The sequence below is a fragment of the Dasypus novemcinctus genome, chromosome 2 (assembly GCF_030445035.2).
Source record: "Dasypus novemcinctus isolate mDasNov1 chromosome 2, mDasNov1.1.hap2, whole genome shotgun sequence".
Classification (NCBI taxonomy): Eukaryota; Metazoa; Chordata; class Mammalia; order Cingulata; family Dasypodidae; genus Dasypus; species Dasypus novemcinctus.
This window is the reverse complement of record NC_080674.1, coordinates 68,312,177-68,333,170: the sequence shown is the minus strand read 5'-3', so window position 1 is coordinate 68,333,170 and position 20,994 is coordinate 68,312,177. Positions and strand designations below refer to the sequence as shown.

General features: G+C 40.8%; 1 protein-coding gene across 4 annotated transcripts in view; it reads right to left on the bottom strand.

Moving 5' to 3' along the window:
• Positions 1-20,994, bottom strand: part of MAST4 (microtubule associated serine/threonine kinase family member 4) — a 632,991-nt gene that overhangs the window by 525,721 nt on the left and 86,276 nt on the right. The window lies entirely within an intron of this gene.

Sequence of the window (20,994 nt, the reverse complement as noted above, 5' to 3'; positions counted from 1 at the left end):
CAACTAAACTTAGAATCAATGTGTTCTAAAAAGTCAACATCAGCCTTTAAAAGAATAATTGCTAGTCGTGGGACATGACACCCGGGGATGAGCCTCCCTGGCAACGAGGGACCACTATCAACTACCAACTGATGATGCAACTGGAAAATGACCTTATACGGAAGGTTCAATGCGGATCAGCAGAATATCCATGTCTACATAAAATACCATGACTTTAAAATGCTGTTTGACCTAAAGTAAGGGGGAAATGGAAAGGAGAAATGAGTTTATATGGCTACGAGTTTCTAAAAAAGAGTCTGGAGGCTGGCAGAAGGTTTGCCCTCATGCACAACTGAGCAGAGTCAGAGAGACAGATAAAGCAGATACAACCCCCAGATATTGGTTCCTTTGAGGGCTAAAGAGACCCATGGGAGTTATGGTCATGGCCGATGGGGTTAACTACCAGGGCAGATGGCCCCTCTTTGGAAATGGTGTTTATGTGTGATGAATCTGGACTCAGATGGGATCTCCCTTCATAAGACTTTCATGCTAATGTGCTGGAGGTGCAGTTAATGTTGGGGTTTAAGATATATTTAGGGGATTTGAATCTCTGGACTGACAATGTGATAGCCAGATCCTGAGCCTCAACAGACTCCAGCACCTACAATCTGATTTATTGGACTTACCACACTCAGCTAAGATGGAGGTGAAGAAGGACAACCACCACACCATGGAGCCTAGAGTGATTACAACTGAAAATGGGAGGATTGCATCCAGCATCCAGGTGGAATCTGAGCCTCCTCTTGACATAAAGGTGCAATGGACACAACCAATCCAGTGTCCACATAGAAGAGGTGGCATTGGATTGGGAAAAGTGGACATAATGGACAAAGGGTATGGGGAAAGGCAGGAAGAGATGAGAGGTGGAGGCATCTTCGGGACATGGAGCTGCCCTGGATGGTGCTTCAGAGGTAATCACCGGACATTGTAAATCCTCACAGGGCCTACATGATGGAATAGAGGAGAGTATGGGCCATGATGTGAACCAATGTATATGAGGTGCAGAGGTGCCCAAAGATGTACTTACCAAATCCAATGGATGTGTCATGATGATGGGAACGAGTGTTGTTGGGGGGGGGGGAGAGGGGGGGGTGGGGGGGTGGGGTTGAATGGGACCTCACATATATATTTTTAATGTAATATTATTACAAAGTCAATAAAAAATAAAAAAATTTAAAAAAAAAAAAAAAAAAAAAAAAAGAATAATTGCTAGAAACAAGAAAGTTATGAAACCAAACAACTACAGGTAGGTAATTAAAGTTAGAATTACTACTAGTCCACTAAAAAAACAATTTTTTAAAAGAAGAACATTCTTTGTACACTTGACTTCCAGTCTTACCATTGACAACTATAGCAGTTTGATATATTTGATGAATTCCAAAAAGAAATATTGGATTATGTTTATAAACTAGTCTTTTTCTCTGTGTGTATTACAGTGTATTGGATTCAGAGGTTTTACTTTTACTTGATTAAATAATGATTAAGGCTTTAACTGGGCTGTGTCCGCCCCTTGGACTCACAGAAAAACTGCACCACAGAGAAGGGAGATGGGAGTCTTGAGCTGGAGCCCCAGGAAGCAAGCACACAGAGGAGCTTGGTCATGAGGAATGGGAGAAGTCCTCAGGAAGAGAAACAAGCCATTCACCTAAGAGTCTACAGCTGGCCTTGTGATATAACAGAGCAGCTGAGCCCGGAGAGAGGCAAGCCCCAGGAACAGAGGAACCCAGGAAGCTTGAACCTTTACAGACATCAGCAGCCATTCTGTTCTAATACGTGGCAATAAACCTTGCTGAGGGAGGTAACCTGCGCTTTATGGCCTGGTAACTGTAAGCTTCTACCCTAAATAAACATCCTTTATAAAAGCCAACTGATTTCTGGTATTTTGCATCAGCACCCCTTTGGCTAATAAAGCAACCAATTCAAAACACCTAGAAATAGTTTTGCTAAGTAAGGCTAAGATATGACAGCCATACTTTTAAATTTTTAATTTTGTATAAATGCCTTCCCTGAACAAGGCAACAAATTCAATATTTGAAGATAAAAAAAAATGTGTAAGCTATACTCCCTGCTATTGTTTACGAGTTGAGGGACAGTGGAGTACAGTGAGGTAGAAGAGCAAGAAACCAGAATGCACAAAATAACTTTGACAAAGAGCATAAAATTTAGGGCTAAGGGTAAGGAAGAAACATAGATAAAGAGTTGATTAAAGGCTGAAACATCCAAACAAACATCACATTGCAATTCCAATATTGTAGAAGGTAAAGCTTTTAAAGGCCATCCTGACAGCAGAGCTACGGGAGGAAAATCCTGTCCTAGTAGGGGATAGCTGAAAATTATAAACAGAGGACCTCCTTTCAAATCTTATTAAAATAGCTAGTTCCACAACTATGCTTTGATCTATTTCTAAATCTCCAAATTAGATTCATTATGCCTCTTCAGCTTGCTTAGAAAAAGAATTTTCTATAAAAATCTCATATATTTTTCAAAGTGTACACAGCTATAATAATCACATAATAATAATAACATAGGTAACTTTTGTTGAATGTAGATAATTGCTCTGGTACTATTAAATACTTAAATATATTAACCCATTTAATCTTATAATCACCCTAGGAGGTAAGTGATGCTAGTATCCCCATTCTACTGATAAGGAAACTGAAGCTCTAAGAGTTAATACTACCCTAGAGTCACACAGCTACTTTCAGAGGCAAGATTTTAACCCATGTGATCTGACTCTAGAGCCCACATTTTTATCCTGAGTTATAAGATGGAATTAGGTGTCACTCCTTCTTTAAACCAAACTCAGGAGAAAGCAGATCCTTCTGTTGTAACAGACACAGTGACACAGTGATAAGGCGTCTCCTAAACAGGGTTACCTAAGAGAAAACTAAAACTATGGGAATCTAGTTGTTTCTGTGGACAACCATGGGAGCTCTCCTTCTGTAGGGGTCTTTTCTACCCTCTTACTTTATCAATGATTTCTTTAAAAAAAAAAATTCTCGCAAAGTAGGTCAACTGTGTTTGTCTCCATTGAAACAACTGTGCAAACTTTGTATTTCATAACACCCCTGCCCTTCTTGCTTTATCTTCTCTGATCCTTTAGAACTTAACTGATTATCTTTGTCAAATAAATTTGGCTGTGTGTATAGCTATCATTTTGTTAAATACACATGCCCAAGGCCACACCCAGAAGATAGCCTCTGAGCAGGTACCTAATAAACACCATCAACTGCTGGTTCTCTGCACATTGCTAAACCATCAACAAAGCAACCCTTCTTCGTAACTTTTCCCCTTCCCACTCTTCTTCTCTAAGCCCTCATAAATTATTAGCCCTTACTCTTTCCAGCAACAGTAAGATGAACGTGAAAATCCTTCCTGTTTATAACCAACAAAGCAATTGTTACATTTATGTGCATGACTAATAAGACATGTGACTGGCAACAAGCTCTTTAGGTATTTTCTCAGTCCTTTTAGCCATGTATGTTTTATACATGCACCTACACTCACATTTACATGCATATATAAAAATATTCATATTCCTTCAGAGCAATTTATGCACCCAATTTCCAAACATATTTAATTGAACCTACTGTCGCTTCAAATGAAATTTCTACTTAATTGGTAACTGCATGTGAATTATTAACCAGTGCTCTTTGAGAATAGAAGAACCTAAAGAAAAGAGAAGAGAGCTCTTGGTATAGCTCTTTCCCCTGTTAGTGGTACAGTTGACTCCCACCCCTTCCTCCAGTTTCACAGTCAGCTTTCCGGTGCCACCGGCAGCCTTGGCTGGATGACCATGCAGGAAGACAGCCATTCAGATATGAGCCTGATTTGGATGCAAAAATGTTGAAACAGGCTCTGCAGAGCAGGCCCCACCTTGGCTTTTGTCAGAACTGTGGAACAGAACCCAATGTCCTGCCTTAAACACCCGCTCACCCTTCTGTGCCTTTTAATCCAGGCTACCCCATTAATACTAAAAACAGTGAAACCTTTTCTCCAAACTCTAAGAGATTAGTGTGAAAAACACATAAACACTCATGTTCTCTGATAGCGTGATTCTCAAGACACAATGCTTACTTTTCCAGCACAAACCCCTACCCCACACTTCGTTTTTTCTCTCATTACAACAGCATGCTTGGGTCAACATGAACACCAGTTTCTACAACTGTCAGCCCTCCTCCCAGGGACAAAGGGAACGCTGGCATTAAGCCCTGGCCCACAATCTCAGAACTAGGGAAGGGACCTAGATGTATCCCAGGGGTCCAGGTTTACCCTGAAGTAAACCAAGTTCCAGTCTCAGATGATCCTCTGGAGATACCCAACCTTTAATGACCCCAGGCAAGCCGTCTCAGGTATCTGGAACACAGCTTTTAACTGTGCACCACTGACGAGGGAAATCTGCTCCAGAGGTGTCAGTGTGACAACTAAGCACCTTCTAGACACTCTTCTGTCATCAGTTATGGTGAACCATTAGCCCCGACCCTAGCTAAAAGGCTTGAAGGTTAATAGACTATGAACATGTACTGGGAGTGAAGGTAGCTCATGTGATTGGGTGCCGCCCTTCCACAGGGAGATCCTGGGCTCAGTTTCCAGTGCCTCCTTAAAAGATGAACAGAGAGCACACAGAGAGTGCAAATAACAAGGGGTGGGGGTAAAATAAATAAATAAATCTAAAAAAATTTTTTTTTAAAAGAGTAGGTACCAAGAAAGTACATGACAGTATACTTCAAAGACAGATACTTACTGCATCAGGTCAGTCACTAGATTCTAGGTTAACATGGGAAACACAACTACATGAACATTTTAACTGCAAGTAATCATCAGCCAGCAGAACGTATCTAAAGTCTGAAGAATGAGAATAATGGTCAAAGAAAAACCATAAAGAGGCGTCCCTTTGTTAGTTCTTCTCATGCTGGCATTCTTGCTTTAACCTAAATGATGCCACAGTTAACTTCCACATTTAAGGTTGAGGTTTAATTAAGGAGTTTAAGTTATTCAAAATGGCAGTCAAAATAAGGCCATGGATGAAGAGGAGATTGTGTTTTGGGACAGTCTGCCCTCCAATTTAGATGCACCATTTCAGATTTATACCAGAGACCTGACCCAAAGGATTAAAACTGCGTTCTCTGTTAGGGACATAAGGTTCTCCTTCCTTCTTCAAGACGTATATGACTGGTCCTTAACCAAAGGGGAAGTTAGGACCTAATTTACACAAAGGAAGTTTATGCATTTACATGTAATAGAAAAATAATTTATAAGTAATACCAACCATAACATAAAGGAAAAAGTCTAAACTAGCTTAGTAATTCAGAATACGGGCTTTGAAAGACAATGGCATCAGCCCAATGGCAATGATGGTTAGAATAAATGGTGGTCCCAAGCACCTTGATGAAGAGGATATAAAGAACAGGTGCAGAGCACAGAAGTGCAGAGTTAATTGCATTCCTAGCACCAGAGAGCCTGCAATCCCACCAAGAAGCCAATACCTTCCACCTTTTTAGAATCACCAGGATGGTGCAAGTCTGGGTGTTTTTCATACAAGAGGTTCACTTTCAGGATTGCCAAGTTATCAAATTTAAACAGTGTGAAAGACAGGTAAGAGGTTATGTCTACTAGGAAGAGAAAAATCACACAAAACCTCTCCAGTGGGATCTACCACACAAGGCTTTGAGTCATCTTTTCTGCAGGCAAATAATGGGTTAGGAAACTAGAGATGTTAGAGTGACACTGAGACAAAAACAGAAGCTGCTCTGAGCCTATACCAGGGCTTGTTTCTCTCGGCTCAGCTGCAGCTGTAGGCTTTCAGGCTCATCTCTTCCCAGGGCCTCTGCTGTGTCTATGGAACCATCTCTATTCCTCTTTGTTCTTCTCCTGTGTATTTACTTCCCAGGACTCCAGCATCAAAACTCAAACTCCCTTCCCTTCCATGTCATTTTCCCTGTGAGTCCCCAGTGGGGATTTAATGTCCTACTGACATGGCCGAATCAAAGCCTTAATCATAATTCAATCATGTAAAAGTGAGATCTCTGGATTTAACACAATCTAATACACCCAGAGGAACAGGCCAGTTTACAAACACAATCCAATATCTATTTTTAGAATTCACAAACAATGCCAAACTACTACAACCAAGTTTTCACACATTCTATTCCATCCGTGGGCCATGGTTCATCCATCACTGCTTCTGGGCCCTGACCTTTGGGGCAACCTTATAACTTCTGTCCATGAGCTAGTTTCACCACAGCCAGGGGCAGCATGCCTGTCCACGTCAGATGTCTCCACACAGGTCAGGGAACAAGGATGTTTATGACCCGAAAAAAAGTATGGACATCTGTCTGAATGCTTAAGCAGTTAGAAGTACACATGTATACACACACACCCACATTATATACTGCCTGGTTCTGCCTTATCCTGAGTAACCAGGCACCTCTCGTGTTGCTCCAGACATCACCACCCATCACCAGGAAAGCTTCCAACCTAAAGAGTCTGTGATGGCAAAGCTATTGTGGGAGGGGACTGTAGAAAGCCAGTGAAAGGAGAGACATGTGGGAAAGCAGGGACAATGAAAATAAGGTGCTGGTGGTAGTCGTTTAATGGAAAACAGAGATTACAGACTTACAGGTGGGTCAGCACTAGCTAACTGAACCAGCGCCACCACCTGCTACTCTGAGGTGCCTAGGTCCTCCCTGCACTTCCCTGTTGTCAGCAAAGCTGTGCCCTTTCTAAGAGAAGCATGTCCAGGAGTAAGCCTGTGGTTAGACAAGCGCAAAGCCAAAGTTAAACTCTGAGAAGTTCCTCAGAAGTTTTCAGAGGTCCACGAAGAGAGGGTCCCCTGGGAGCTTGTTCCAAAGGTAGGTAGACCGCTGCGCTCCACCCCTCCTGGATGCTAACCAGTCATTGGAGTGGGGACCAGGAAACTGCATCTGCAGTGGGCACTGGGTTATCTGGTGCAGGTGGCTCAGGCCACACTGGGCCAAACACTGACTTAAGTCAACCAGGCAGCAGCTGGGGAAACGATTCTAGAGTGTCAGAAGACCCTAGTTTAAGGCCTGACTCTTGCTTAGAAGTAGCAGGGCCTGGGGCAAGTCATTTCCTTTCTCTGGGTCTTTCTTTTTCTGTTAAATTAGAAGGCTGGAAATGAGCTCAAGGTCCCTCTGAGCTCTGAAATGCTATCATTGTGAAAAGTGTTTTTGGTAGCAAACCTTGTAGCATCATACATTTTTGCTTCATGAATTCTCAAAGTTAGCACCTTTAGTGTGCTTATACATGGGCCCAGATCTGAACGGTAAGGTAAAGCTGGATTTGGGAGTAACAGCACATTGGTGGCACACAGTGGAATCAAATACATACCCTGTCCTGGGTCCCCCTTGCAGCCAAAGGCAGGCACCATCATTGAGAAGTCAGAGGTGCAGACTGCTGCCACTTGGACCTAGAGGGCACAGAGGCTTGGGCCCTGGGTTCCTCAGACTAAGCCACATGCCTTCATGTGCACGTGTTCTGGGTCAAGGGGATTCTTTCTCTAGAGTGGGCTCCTGAAAAGGTTTCCAGGAAAAAGCACTTTTATCAAAACCATCAAGACACGGCTGCATCTTCGTTTTTCTGCTTCAGGTTTGATTTGGGGAGGGGCACCACAAAGAATGAAGGGAAACCTCTCTCATGCTTCAGCATAAGCATAACAGCACAGAGAGCTTTAGTCCACCACCAACACCCCCAGCAGTAGAGCACTTGTTCACTGTTCTCTCTGAAATCACAGCTTGTTTGTTCAGTAAATAAAGCATCTGAATTAATAGGGGATTTAAAGAAGCAAGAGGGGAAAAGCCTTGCCCTAAAATAAGATCTGTGGTTAGCACCAACTCTCTGTGAGAAGTTGAATTGACATTCTCATTCCCTCTTTAATTATTAAGGGAGGGGGGAGCTGGCAGCAGGCGCAGAGGGGACTGTCAATGAGGTTAGGAAGCACCCTGGAGGACAAAGGGAGTCAGAGCTAGACAAGGAGTGACAGCACAGTTACAGGTTTAGCAACTGCTGCTTGGCTCTTCCCTCATTTTCTTCTAAGAAAACTAAATAAATTAGATTACAAACCAGTGATTCTTATAAAAACGAAGACAGTGGAACTTGGCCTCAATTTAGTGTACTTTTCCAGTATGAAAGAAGCCAGCTGAGTGACCCAGATTTAGAACAAAGCATATTCCCAGTCTTTCCCTAGTTTGCCCTCCAATTTAGATGTACCATTTCAGATTTATACCAGAGACCTGACCCAAAGGATTAAAACTGGGTTCTCTGTTGGAGATATAAGGTTCTCCTCCCTTATTCAAGATGTATATGATTGGTCTTTAACCAAAGGGGGAATTAGGACCTAATTTACACAAAGGAAGTTTATGCATTTACATGTAATAGAAAAATAATTTATAAGTAATACCAACCATAACATAAAGGAAAAAGTCTAAATTGAGTTTGGTAATTCAGAATATGGGCTTTGGAAGACGATGTCATCAGCCCAATGGCAATGATCAAGGTTAGAATAAATGGCAGTCCCTAGCACCCTGATGAGGAGGATATAGAGTATGGATTAGAGTGGACTTACTGATATTCTATTCATGAACTATTGTGATTAGTAATCGAAGAAAATGTGGCACTGGTGTGGAGAAAGTGGCCATGGTGGCTGCTGGGGGTAGGGAGTAGGAGGAAGAGATGTGATGTGGGGGCGTTTTTGGGACTTGGAGTTGTCCTGGGTGGTGCTGCAGGGACAGTTACCGGGCATTGTATGTCCTCCCATGGCCCACTGGGTGGACTGTGGGAGAGTGTGGGCTATGATGTGGACCATTGACTATGAAGTGCAGTGGTGCTCAGAGATGTATTCACCAAATGCAATGAATGTCTCATGATGATGGAGGAGGTTGTTGTTATGGGGGGAGGAGTGGGGTGAGGAGGGTGGGGGGTATATGGGCGCCTCATATTTTTTTAATGTAACATTAAAAAAATAAAGAAAAATAAAAACAAAACAAACAAAAACATGTACAGAGCACAGAAGTGCAGAGTTAATTGCATTCCTAGCACTAAAGAGCCTGCAATCCCACCAAGAATCCTATAGCTTCCACTTTTTTAGAATCACCAGAATGGTACAAGTCTGGGTGTTTTTCATACAAGAGGTTCGCTTTTAGGATTGCCAAGTTTTCAAACGTAAACAGTGGTGAAAGAAGGCAGGTAAGAGGCTATGGCTATTAGGAAGAGAAAGTCGCACCAAACCTCTCCAGTGGGATCTACCACATAAGGTTTTGAATCATCTTTCTGCAGGTAACTACTGGGTTAGGAAACCAGAGATGATATCATGACACCGAGACAAAAGAAACAAAAGCTGCTCTGAGCCTACACCAAGGCAGCTTCTACCACAGCACTCCTGAAGTATCTTCCTGAACACAAAGGGGCCTTGGTTTCTACCACTAACCAAGGAGTTATCCCTACTCAACCACATCCAACTGATCGCTAAGTATGGACAATGCCTAAATATGATTTGGATCTGTCCCTTCCCTTGCCTACTCCCTACTACAGCTTTGATCCCTATCCCTATTCCTCCCCTGCAATCCACAATACCCTGTCTGCATTTAGCCTCACATGATTTCCATCTGTCTTCACTGTCAGAGTAATCTTTCTAAAATCTAATCTGATCATGCCATTTACCACCTTGACCCAATTATCATAAAAATGTTTTCTCTAATTCTGCCAAACACCACAATCACAGATACCTGGTTCCACCTCCAGAGAATCTTATCTGAGGGAGGCATGGAATTAGTTGGGACCAGGAATCTGCATTTCAACAGGTTCTTCAGATGATTCTGAAAGAACCACATCATAAGAAACTCTACCCTGAAGCCTAAACTCCAACCTTTCCAGTTGCATCTGGGGGCCCTCCACCATACCTGTGCAAGGTGTTCTCATCTCTCTACTCGAGCCCCTGTTCCAGAAGTGTGCCTGGTTCATTTCTACCAACCTTTCCAGATTTGACTCAAACATCAGTTCTTTAGGGACATCTTCCCAACAGCCACCCTTCCTCTGGGCATCTCAAGCTCCCCTTGCATAGGAGATATTCTTTTTTTTTTATTTAAAGATTTATTTATTTCTCTCCCCTTCCCTCCCCCCGCCTTCCCCCCCAGTTGTCTGTTCTCCATGTCCATTTGCTGCATGTTCTTGTTTTTGTCCGCTTCTGTTGTTGTCAGCGGCACGGGAACCTGTGTTTCTTTTTGCTGCGTCATCTTGCTGCGTCAACTCTCCGTGTGTGCAGCGCCATTCCTGGGCAGGCTGCACTTTCTTTCATGCTGGGCAGCTCTCCTTACGGGGCGCACTCCTTGCATGTGGGGCTCCCCTACGCGGGGGACACCCCTGCGTGGCAGGGCACTCTTTGTGCACGTCAGCACTGCACGTGGGCCAGCTCCACACAGGTCAAGGAGGCCCGGGGTTTGAACCGCGGGCCTCCCATGTGGTAGACGGATGCCCTAACCACTGGTCAAAGTCAGCTTCCCCAGGAGATATTCTTGAGACTGGCTTTCCTATTCAGGCTCCCTTACTAGCCTCTGAGTTTCAAGAGAGATTTTTTTTTTTAAATCACCACTACTACCCTGGCACATAGTAGGCACTTGAAAATTGATGATCAAATTATGAATAATAATAAATGAACAAATGTATAAACTTTGGGCAAATCCAAAATGGATACAAGGCAGTGTTTATCCTCAGAAAGTCTTTTATCATTACAGAACAATAAACTGAAAGAAAGGGTTGTTAGAGAGTGGGGAGAATATGCCAGAGGAATGAAATTAGTCCAGGGACCAGCATAGACTTTTACTATGCAGTCTCTGATGATTGCATGTTTCCAACCCTTGTAACTTGGGGATCCTTTTACAAGCCTGTAATTTTCAAATCATGCTGCAAGCTAACTACTTTTATGCTAATCCCCCTCAATAAATTCTCTTGCTGGAGAAGACACATGCATTTGTTTGCACTATAAAGTCCAAAAGCCTTAAAAATGCGATTTTTGAAACTTTTAATGTCCAAACTGGGTACTTTTGCAAGAACTCTGCTGAGTTGCAATAATGGCTGCAAGAGGCACTCAATACATATCCATTGAGGAGGATGCAAATCAATGCAGGCTACAAAGTCTACAAAACCCTAAAAACTGCCCCTTCTCTAAATGACCTTCAAAAAGGGGATGTTTTATGAACAAATCCTTTAGCCCAACTCCCAATACTGAAGGATTAATCAATAAGTAATTTTCTTGACAGACTATTATTTTGCAACTTGTTTATATTTTTTAAGGTATATAAGAAATTTCTCTAAGTCTTTGGCAAGTTAAACTCCCATAACAATTACCTTTAGTACTTACTTGATCAGTACTAACATACTAACATCTTGGGAATGAAATAAGTTTAAAATAAAACGCATTTCATGTGAAAACTACAAACCTCCTGAAGAGCATTAGGACAGTCTGGTGCCAATTACAAAAAAACTTCCTTCTCAGCAAGTGCTCTGCTGATTGGTTTAGGATTCCATCTTTTCAAATCAAATATTTATCATCTCATGTTGCTCATTATTAAGAATTTCTCTTCTAGCTTTATGACCAATTAATATTCCCAGGTCTGAAAGCTATTCTGAGTTTTTCACTAACCTCTTGCAGATAATAAATTTTCAATAGCCTTGTGAGGAAAAGAGCTTTGGGGAACTTCAGCAATCAGGGCCTGTGAGTAATATGGTCAAGTATGCTCATCAAAAGGCTGAATTTTTCCCAACAGGCTTTGGTGGTTACAGTTAGTGGACACAAGTGAAATGCAACTTCCAATTTCCCTCCAAGGTATATTCACCTCTAGTTACTAGAACTTCCCTCTTTGCAAATGTATCCACTGTTTCTAGCTCGCCTTCTACATTCTCAAGGCATTCCCCTGCTTTCAGACACCTGCCTGTATCTGTGGACAGCTATCACACCTCCTAGGTCTCAAGGAAATAACTCCTTCCCTTATAACTGCCTTTCACATGCCAAGCTTTTACATCCACTTGCATCATGGGCACTCTCCTTCTGATAAAAAAAAAAAAAAGGCATTATAGAGTTGTGTCCATAACCAATGACGACTTCTTCATATGTGATCTGATCCACAGAGAACAGGTTAGGATATTGCATTTCCACTAGAAATGTAGGATCACCTTAGGAGTTTGCTTTGTTTTCTTTTGAAAGACATCAAACTATTGACTCATGTAGAATATCCATTTAAAGTAAAATGTTAAAGACATTTTCATGTGACCCTATAAAGTAGTGAATTCTTTGTTCACTGCATATATGCGGCTGGATTTCTGAACATCAGAACAAGATGTAATATTTATTTTCTATCAGATTTCATCCAGATAGATTTAGCTCTTTGTTCGAGCTCACAGGGATCTTTGTGGATCCTAATTCTGTTCATCAGTGTACTCACTATCTCTTGTAGCTTAACTTCAAAAGCAGATTTGATGAGCATCCCCCTGATGTCTTCAGTCAAGTGATTAAGGAGCCCAGGCACACACACCCTTGAGATGCCCCAAGGCTTCAATCGCATTACCCAACACTCTTTGGATTCAATCAGTTATGACTCCAGCTTGTACACGAGGCTTTTGTAGGAGAGGTTATTAGCAAAGGCCTTTCTAAAACTCGGGATAACTGTTTTTACATCATTCTAATTGATGAATCTTCTTTAAAAAGTATGAGTTTAATCTGATACGAATGGCTCCTAGTCAAACCATGCCATTTCCCAGTGGCAATCTCTTTCCTTTCCTCAAGCTACCGCAATGAACATTTGCATTTCCTTTTAGCTTTCTAATTTCTAAACACCCTTCTTTTATTTGAGGATTCTGCCAACAAGAAAACCTTGGTCAGGATCTCATCTTCTACTAAGGAAGCTAAATATGCACATAGTCTCCCAGAACTCAGACAGCTAGGGCATGGACAAATGACCTAAGTCTAGCAGACAGTTGTACCTGTGCCCACGGCGCAAGGTGCCTTGGGAGCTATTCCATGGCAGAAATTGGAAACTCCATTTCCCAAAAACGGGGGAGGAAGAGACAGTTGTCCACCGACTTCAGCTACTGATTAGTAAATTCGGCAGGCTAAACTATAATCCTAAGAACAGCTAAAGTTTAAACCTGTCCAAGTCAGAAAGAGGCCAGTAGCCGCCATTTTAATCCGCCCCTGGCATGAGGGGAAGGAAGTGGGGCTGATTGAAAAACACAGTGCTGGTAGGGGGGCTTCTTTCCTCCAAGACTGGATTGCAGCCTTAGCCTAGGCTTCAGCCCCACCTCCAGCAGGGAGAAAGCTGGCAGGACCTGCACCAGGGTCTCCAGGCAACTGCAGGTACTTTCTGCCAGCACAGACTGAATAGTCAGACCCCAGGGGCTGCATCCCCACACCCCAAAAGGATAGGAAAGGAGCTGGGTTCCTTTGGCCTCTCTGTGCAACTGCAGGCATTTTCAGCCCACACAAACAGGTTGTTGAGTGCCCTGGAGTGCATCTCCACCTCTCTCCCCTCATAGGATAAGAGGGGTCTGTGTTCCCTCAGCCACTCAGGGCAACTGCAGGCACTTTTGGCCTGTACAAACTCAACTGTTGGACACCTGTGGCTCCACCCCAATAGGACAAGAGATAGACGGTGTTTGCCCAGTCTCTCTGAGTAACTGCCAGTGCTTTTGGGCCCCACAGCCTGGACTGGTAGGTACTTGTGGATCCACCCTCACCCCCAATAGAAAAGGAGGAGGCTGGTGTTTCCACAGCCTCTCTGAGCAATGACAGGGATTTTTGCCCTACATGGACTGGACTGTTGGATGCCTATGGGTACACCCCCACACCAAATAGGATAGGGGGGATCTGGTGTCTCCACAGCCTCTCAGGGCAATGGCAGGTATTTTCAGCTTACAGGGACAGAACTGTTGGGTGCTTGTAGCTCCAACCCCAGACCCTAATAGGATAGAAGGGGACTGGTATTTCTTCAGTCTTTCTAGGCAACAACAGGTATTTTTGGCCTAAAGAGACTGAACTGTTGGGAACCCATGGATCTGCCCCCACCACCCAATAGGATAGGAAGAGGCTGTGTTTCCTCAGCCTCTCTGAGAAACAGGTACTTTTTGCCTACAGGGACTGAACTGTTGGGCATTGGTCATTCCGATCCCACCCCCTCAGCCTCTCAGGGCAACTGCAACTGAATTAGGCACACACAGATTAGATTGTTAGGCACTCCAGAGGGTCCATCCTGAACTCCCGGCAGGGATGGGGGACCGGAGGTATGTCAGTTTACCTGGGCAAGTATGGTCATTTTGGACCCACACAGCATTGATGCCTGCCTATAACTACAGCTCTGTCCCCACCCAAGGTAGGGGAGGAAGAGCATGAAGCTTCAACAATCTCTCCAGGCAACTACAGACAGTTTTGTCCTGCACAACTTGGACTATTACACACAGCTGCAGCTCTGTCCCTATGCCTGGCAGAGGAGAAAGGTGGGAGTAGCTACATCAATTCCTAGGGCAACATGGGCAGCTTCAGCCTCCATTGCTTATAGCACCACTACATCCTTGGCTCCTACTACACAACCAGCAAGGGAGAAAAGACAAAAAAGACCTAAATAAAAGGAAGAAACTGTACCCAGAATAAATACATCAAATAAGCCAAATGTGAAGACACCAACAAAAATTACAATCTATACATAGAAAGATATGGTCCAGTTAAGGGGAAAAGATAAATCTGCAGATGAATTAAAGGAATGGAGACAACTAATCATAGATATTCAAACAAATCTTAATAAATACAATGAGATGGTTAAAAAGATTAAGGATATTAAGATGGCACTGGGTGATAACAAAGAATTTGAAAGCATATACAGAAAAGTAGCAGAGCTTATGGGAAAGAAAGATGCAATAAATGGAATTAAAAATACACTTGAGGCATATAACAGCAGATTTGAGGAGGCAGAAGAAAGGATCAGTGAAACAAGGCCTCAGAAAGCGAACATACAAAAGAACAGATGAGGAAAAGAATGGAAAAAATTGAACAGTATCTCCGGGAACTAAATGACAGCAAGGGAAGTGCAAACATACATTTTATGGTGTCTCAGAGGGAGAAGAGAAGGGAAAAGGGGCACAAGGAATATTTAAAGAAATCATGGTAAAAAATTTCCCAACCCTATTGAAGGCCATAGATACCAGTATCAAAGAAGCACATTGCACTTCCATCCAAATAGATCAACTCCAAGATACATACTAATCAGAATGTCAAAAGCCAAAGACAAAAATAGAATTCTTAGAACAGCAAGAGAGAAGCAAAGCATAACGTTAATAAGAGATATTCTTACAAGATTAAATGCCAACTTCTCATCAGAAATTATGGAATCAAGAAGGCAGTGGTATGACATATTTAAGATACTGAAAGAGAAAAACTGCCAACCAAGAATTTTATATCTGGCAAGATCACCTCTAAAAAATGAGGGTGAGTTTAGAATATTCACAGATAAACAGAAACTGAGAGAATTTTTAACAAAAAGACCACATTTGCAGGAAATACTAAAGGGAGTATTACAGTCTGAAAAGAAAAGAGAGGAGAGAGAGACTTAGAAGAGAGTCCAGAAATGATGATTGTATCAGCACCAGTAACTAAAAGTGTTGAAAGAGTGGTGAAAATAAAATGACAGATAGAACCCACAGGTCAAAATGGATGAAATAAGAACTGCCTTTACAGTGATAACATTGAATATTAATGGATTAAACTTCCCAAACAAAAGACACAGACTGGCAGAATGGATAAGAAAATACAAGCCATCTACATGCTGTCTGCAAGGGACTCACCTTAGACCCAAGGATACCAAGAGAATAAAAGTGAAAGGTTGGAAAAAGATAACCCACACAACAATAACCAAAAGAAAAAAAAAAAAAGCTAGGGTAGCTATACTTATATCAGATGAAACAGACATTGAAAGCAAAACTGTTACTAGAGACAAGGAAGGGCATTACATATTAATGAAAGGGATGGTTCATAACTAGTACATAACTAAGATGCCCCAAGATACATGAGGCAAAAAAATGATAGAGAATTAACAAAACCAAAATTTGATTCTTCAAGATTAACAAAATCGACAAACCCTTAGCTAACCAAGAAAAGAGAAGATGCAAATAAATGAAATAAAAAATGAAAATGGGAACATCACTACTGACCCCACAGAAATAAGAGAGATCATCAGAGAATACTATGAACAACTTTATGCGAAAAAACTAGACAATGTAGATGAAATGGAAAAATTCCTAGGAATGTATAAACAACCTACACTGACCCCAGAAGAAATAGAAGACCTTGACAAACCAATCACAAATAAAGAGATTGAAACAGTCATCAAACCGCTCCCCAAAATGAAAAGCCCAGATGGTTTCACAGGTGAGTTCTACAAAGTATTCAAAGAAGATTTAATACCAATCTTAATCAAGCTCTTCCAAAAAATTGAACAAGAAGGAATGCTACCAAACTCATTCTATGAAGCCAATATCACCCAAATACCAAAGCCAGATAAAGATATTATGAAAAAAGAAAATTATAGACCCATTTCTCTAATGAACATGAATGCAAAAATCCTGAATAAAATACTTGCTAACTGAATCCAGCAACACACTGGAAGAATTATTCATCATGGTCAAGTAGGTTTTATACCAGGCATGCATGGGAAGTTCAACCCAAGAAAATCAATCAGCATAATAAACTAAATACCACATTAATAAATCAAAGAAGGAAAACCACATGAACTTATCAATTGATGCAAAAGGGCATTTGACAAAATACAGCATCCATTCTCAATGAAAATACTATTAAAAAATTAGGAATTAAAGGAAGTTTTCTCAACATGATAAAGGCCATATATGACAAACCCACAGCTACCATTGTACTCAATAGTGAAAGACTGAAAGCTTTCCTGTTGAGATCAGGGGTGAGACAAGGATGCCCACTGTCACCACTGTTGTTCAATACAGTGCTAGAGGTTCTAGCTAAAGCAATCAGGCAAGAAAAATAAAAGCCACCCAAATCAGAAAGGAAGAAAAACTTCACTATTCATAGATGATATAATCCTATATCTATACAGTCCCGAAAAATTTACAACAGCTGGTACAGCTAATACATTATTTCAGTAGAGTGTCAGGATACAAGATCAATATGCAAAAATCAGTGGTGTTTCTACGCAACTGTAATGTGCAATCTGAGGAAGAAGTCAGGGAAAAAAATTCCATTTACAATAGCAACTAACAGAATCAAATATTTAGGAATAAACTTAACCAAGGATTTAAAGCACTTGTATTCAGAAAACTACAATGTATTGCTAAAAGAAATTTTTAAAAAGACCTAAATAATTGGAAGACCACTCCATGCTCATGGATTGGAAGACTAAATACCAGTAAGATGTCAATTCTACCCAAATTCATAAATTTCCACCAATGTTTTTTAAACAAATGGAAAACACAATTATCAAATGTATCTGGAAGGGTAAGAGGCCACAGATAACCAGAAACATCTTAAAAAGGAAAAGTGGGGAAGCAGATATGGCTCAAGCAATTAGGCTCCCATCGACCATACAGGAGGTTCAGGGTTCAATATCCAGGGCCTCCTAGTGAAGGCAAGTTGGCCTGCACAGTGAGCTGGCTCAGGTAGAGTGCTGGCCCACAATGGAGTGCTGCCCCATGCAGGAGTGCTGGCCCACATGGAGAGCTGGTGCTGCAAGATGATGCAACAAAGAGAGATACAGAGGAGAGATAATAAGAGATGCAGCAGACCAGGGAGCTGAGGAGGCGCAATAGAATGAGCATCTCTCTCCCACTCCAGAAGGTCCCAGGATTGGTTCCCGGAGCTGCCTAATGAGAATACAAGCTGACACAGAAGAACACACAGCAAATGGACACAGAAAGTAAGCAGACAATGGAGGTAGAGGGGAGAAATAAACAAATAAAATCTTAGAAAAAAAAATGGAAAGGTGAAGTTGGAGAACCCTCACTTACAGACTTTAAGTCACATTACCTAACTTGAGTGGTAATAACAGCATGTTATTGACTTAAAGATAGACACATAGGCAATGGAACTGAATCGATGGTTCAGAAACAGACTCTCACATCTATGGTCAAGTCATTTTTTACAAGCCTGTAAAACCCACCCACCTGGGGCTGAACAGTCTTTTCAACCAATGATGCTGGGAGAAAGAAAGAGGACTCCTATCTCACACCTTCTACAAAAATGCACTCAAAATGGATCAAAGACCTAAAAAGCTCCTAAAAGAAAATATAGGGAAACATCTTCAAGAACTGGTGGTAGGTGGTGGATTCTTAAACCTTACATGGAAAGCTCAAGCAATGAAAGAAAACATGAATAAGTGGGACCTCCTCAGACTTAAGCACTTCTGTGATTCAAAGGACTTCATCAAGAAGGTGAAAAGACAGCCCGCTCAGTGGGAGAAAAGATTTGGAAACCAAATATCTGATAAGGGTTTGATTTCCATTCTATATAAAGAGATCATACAACTCATCAATAAAAGAACAATCTAATTTTAAAAAGGGCAAAAAGATTTAAATAGACATTTCTCCAAAGAAGAAATACAAATGGTCAAAAAGCACATGAAAAAATATTCTGCATCACTAGCTATTAGGGAAATGCGAATCAAAACAAAACAATGAGATATCATCTAACACTGCACAGAATGGACATAACAATTAAGTGCTGGAGAGGATATGGAGAAATAGGAACATTCCTTCACTCTTGGTGAGATTGCAAAATGGTGTATCCTCTGTGAACAGTTTGGCAGTTCCTCAGGAAGCTAAATATAGAACTGCCATATGATCCAGCAATTCCTCTACTAGGAATATATCCAGAAGAACTAAAAACTATGACATGAACAGGCATCTGCACACCAATGTTCATAGCGGCGTTATTCACAACTGCCTAAGTATGGAAACAACCCAAGTGTCTATCAACCAAAGAATGGATAAACAAAATGTGGTATATACATTCAATGAATTTGTGACACAATGATAACATGGATGAATCTTGAAGACATTATGCTATGTGAAGTAAGCCAGGTACAAAGGACAAATATTGTATAGTCTCGTTAATATGAACTAAATACAAAGAATAAACGTACGAAGTTAAAACCTAGAGTACAGGCTATTAGGAGAAAAGAGGAGGGTTGAGCAGAACTATTGATGCTTAATTTATGTAGAATTTTTAATTAACTTCACTGTAAATTGTGGAAATGGATAGAGTTGATGGTAACACATTATAATGAGTAGCAGCTGGTTTATAAATGGGATTGAGGCTGAAAAGGATAGTCTGGGGAAGTAAATGTCAATTGACAGAATAATCTAGAGACTGAATAACACAGTAGACCAGGAGGTAGATGAGAATTGTGGTTGATGGTACAGATGCAAGAGTGTCCTTCTGTGAGCTAGAGCAGATGTACATCACTATTGCACAGTGGGAATGTGTAAAGGCAGGGAAAAATACAATTGGTGTGATTTATCGACTGTGGTTAACAGCAATAATATTCTTGCATCAATGCCAAAGATTTACTATGTTGATAATGGGGGGGGTATGGAAAAAGTGTGCCAAATGTACACCGTGGACCATGGTGGTGATAATAGTCTGATTATCTCATAATATGAAACAAATATTCCACCATGGTATGTTGTGTGGTGAAGGGGTGTTATATGAGAATTCCACACATGTGCATGATTGTTTCATAGGTTCACAATCTCTGTAATAAAAAATATATTTTTTAAAACAGGGTGGGTTGGGGGAAAAATACACAAAATGTAAGGTAGGGATTACAGTTAGTAGTAATATTTTGACAATGCTCTTGCATAGTTTGTAACAAATGTTTCCCAACAATGCAAGGTGTTGGTGAAGGGGTGATGTATGGGATCTTTGTATGATGTTACACGTTTATTTTGTAAATTCACAACCTTTACTATACACTTACTGTTTATATATATTCATGTATGAATGATATACTTCAATTATATATGTTTAAACAGACATATATATATATATGTTTAAACATATATATAAATATGTTTAAAAGAGAGAGAGAAATAAAGGAAACAAAAGCAAAACAGAAATTTGGTATTTTGCCTCTCTGTATCCCATGCAAGCACTCCAAGAAGTAAGTAGTCTTGTTTTCCCTTGTTTTTAATTAAAAAAAAAAAAAAAAAAGCTATATGGTCTTTGCCCACAAGTGTCCAGAAATTCTCTCACGACAATGAGCAGGGCAGGTGGCCTCTGGTTATATTTAAGAGGAAACCAGTTACTCTCTCATGACCTACTACCTCCCTGAATAAATTACTCATTATACTTTGTTCCAGCATAGGTCAGTGAAACATTTAATGCCCAAGTCACTCTTGCCAAGTTTGGACTCTCAAAATTCCCATGCAGCATAATCATTCTTATTTTTAAGGGAACATCAGATTCTATGACTCAACAATTAGCTACATTTTTGTCAAGTTTTAACTTTTGCATTATATATATGTTGTTTTTTACAGAAAAAGCTGAATAAGTAGTATTTTCCCATGACATAACTTTTTCAGACTTTGTAATCTTGACAACCTTATTACTATATAATAGTCTTTTAAATTTTTTAACTAAACATAAAAATGCAAGGTGCAGTTTCACTTAGATGACCACTTTATTATGCTAACGAAAGAAGAAGGCTCAAGAGCCAGGAAGGACGATGAAACTTTCCAATCCATTTCTATTAGGTGCAAATGACTCAGTCTACAGATTTTTAAAAATCTAGACTACTGCAGTTTCAAATACATAAGAATATAGCAATTTGTTTCAGAAAGGCACCATGATTTCATAAGATATTAAGTTAAAATAAAGTTACTTCAAAATTAAGATACAATAAATGCTTTTTAAAAGCCTCACAAAAAATAAAT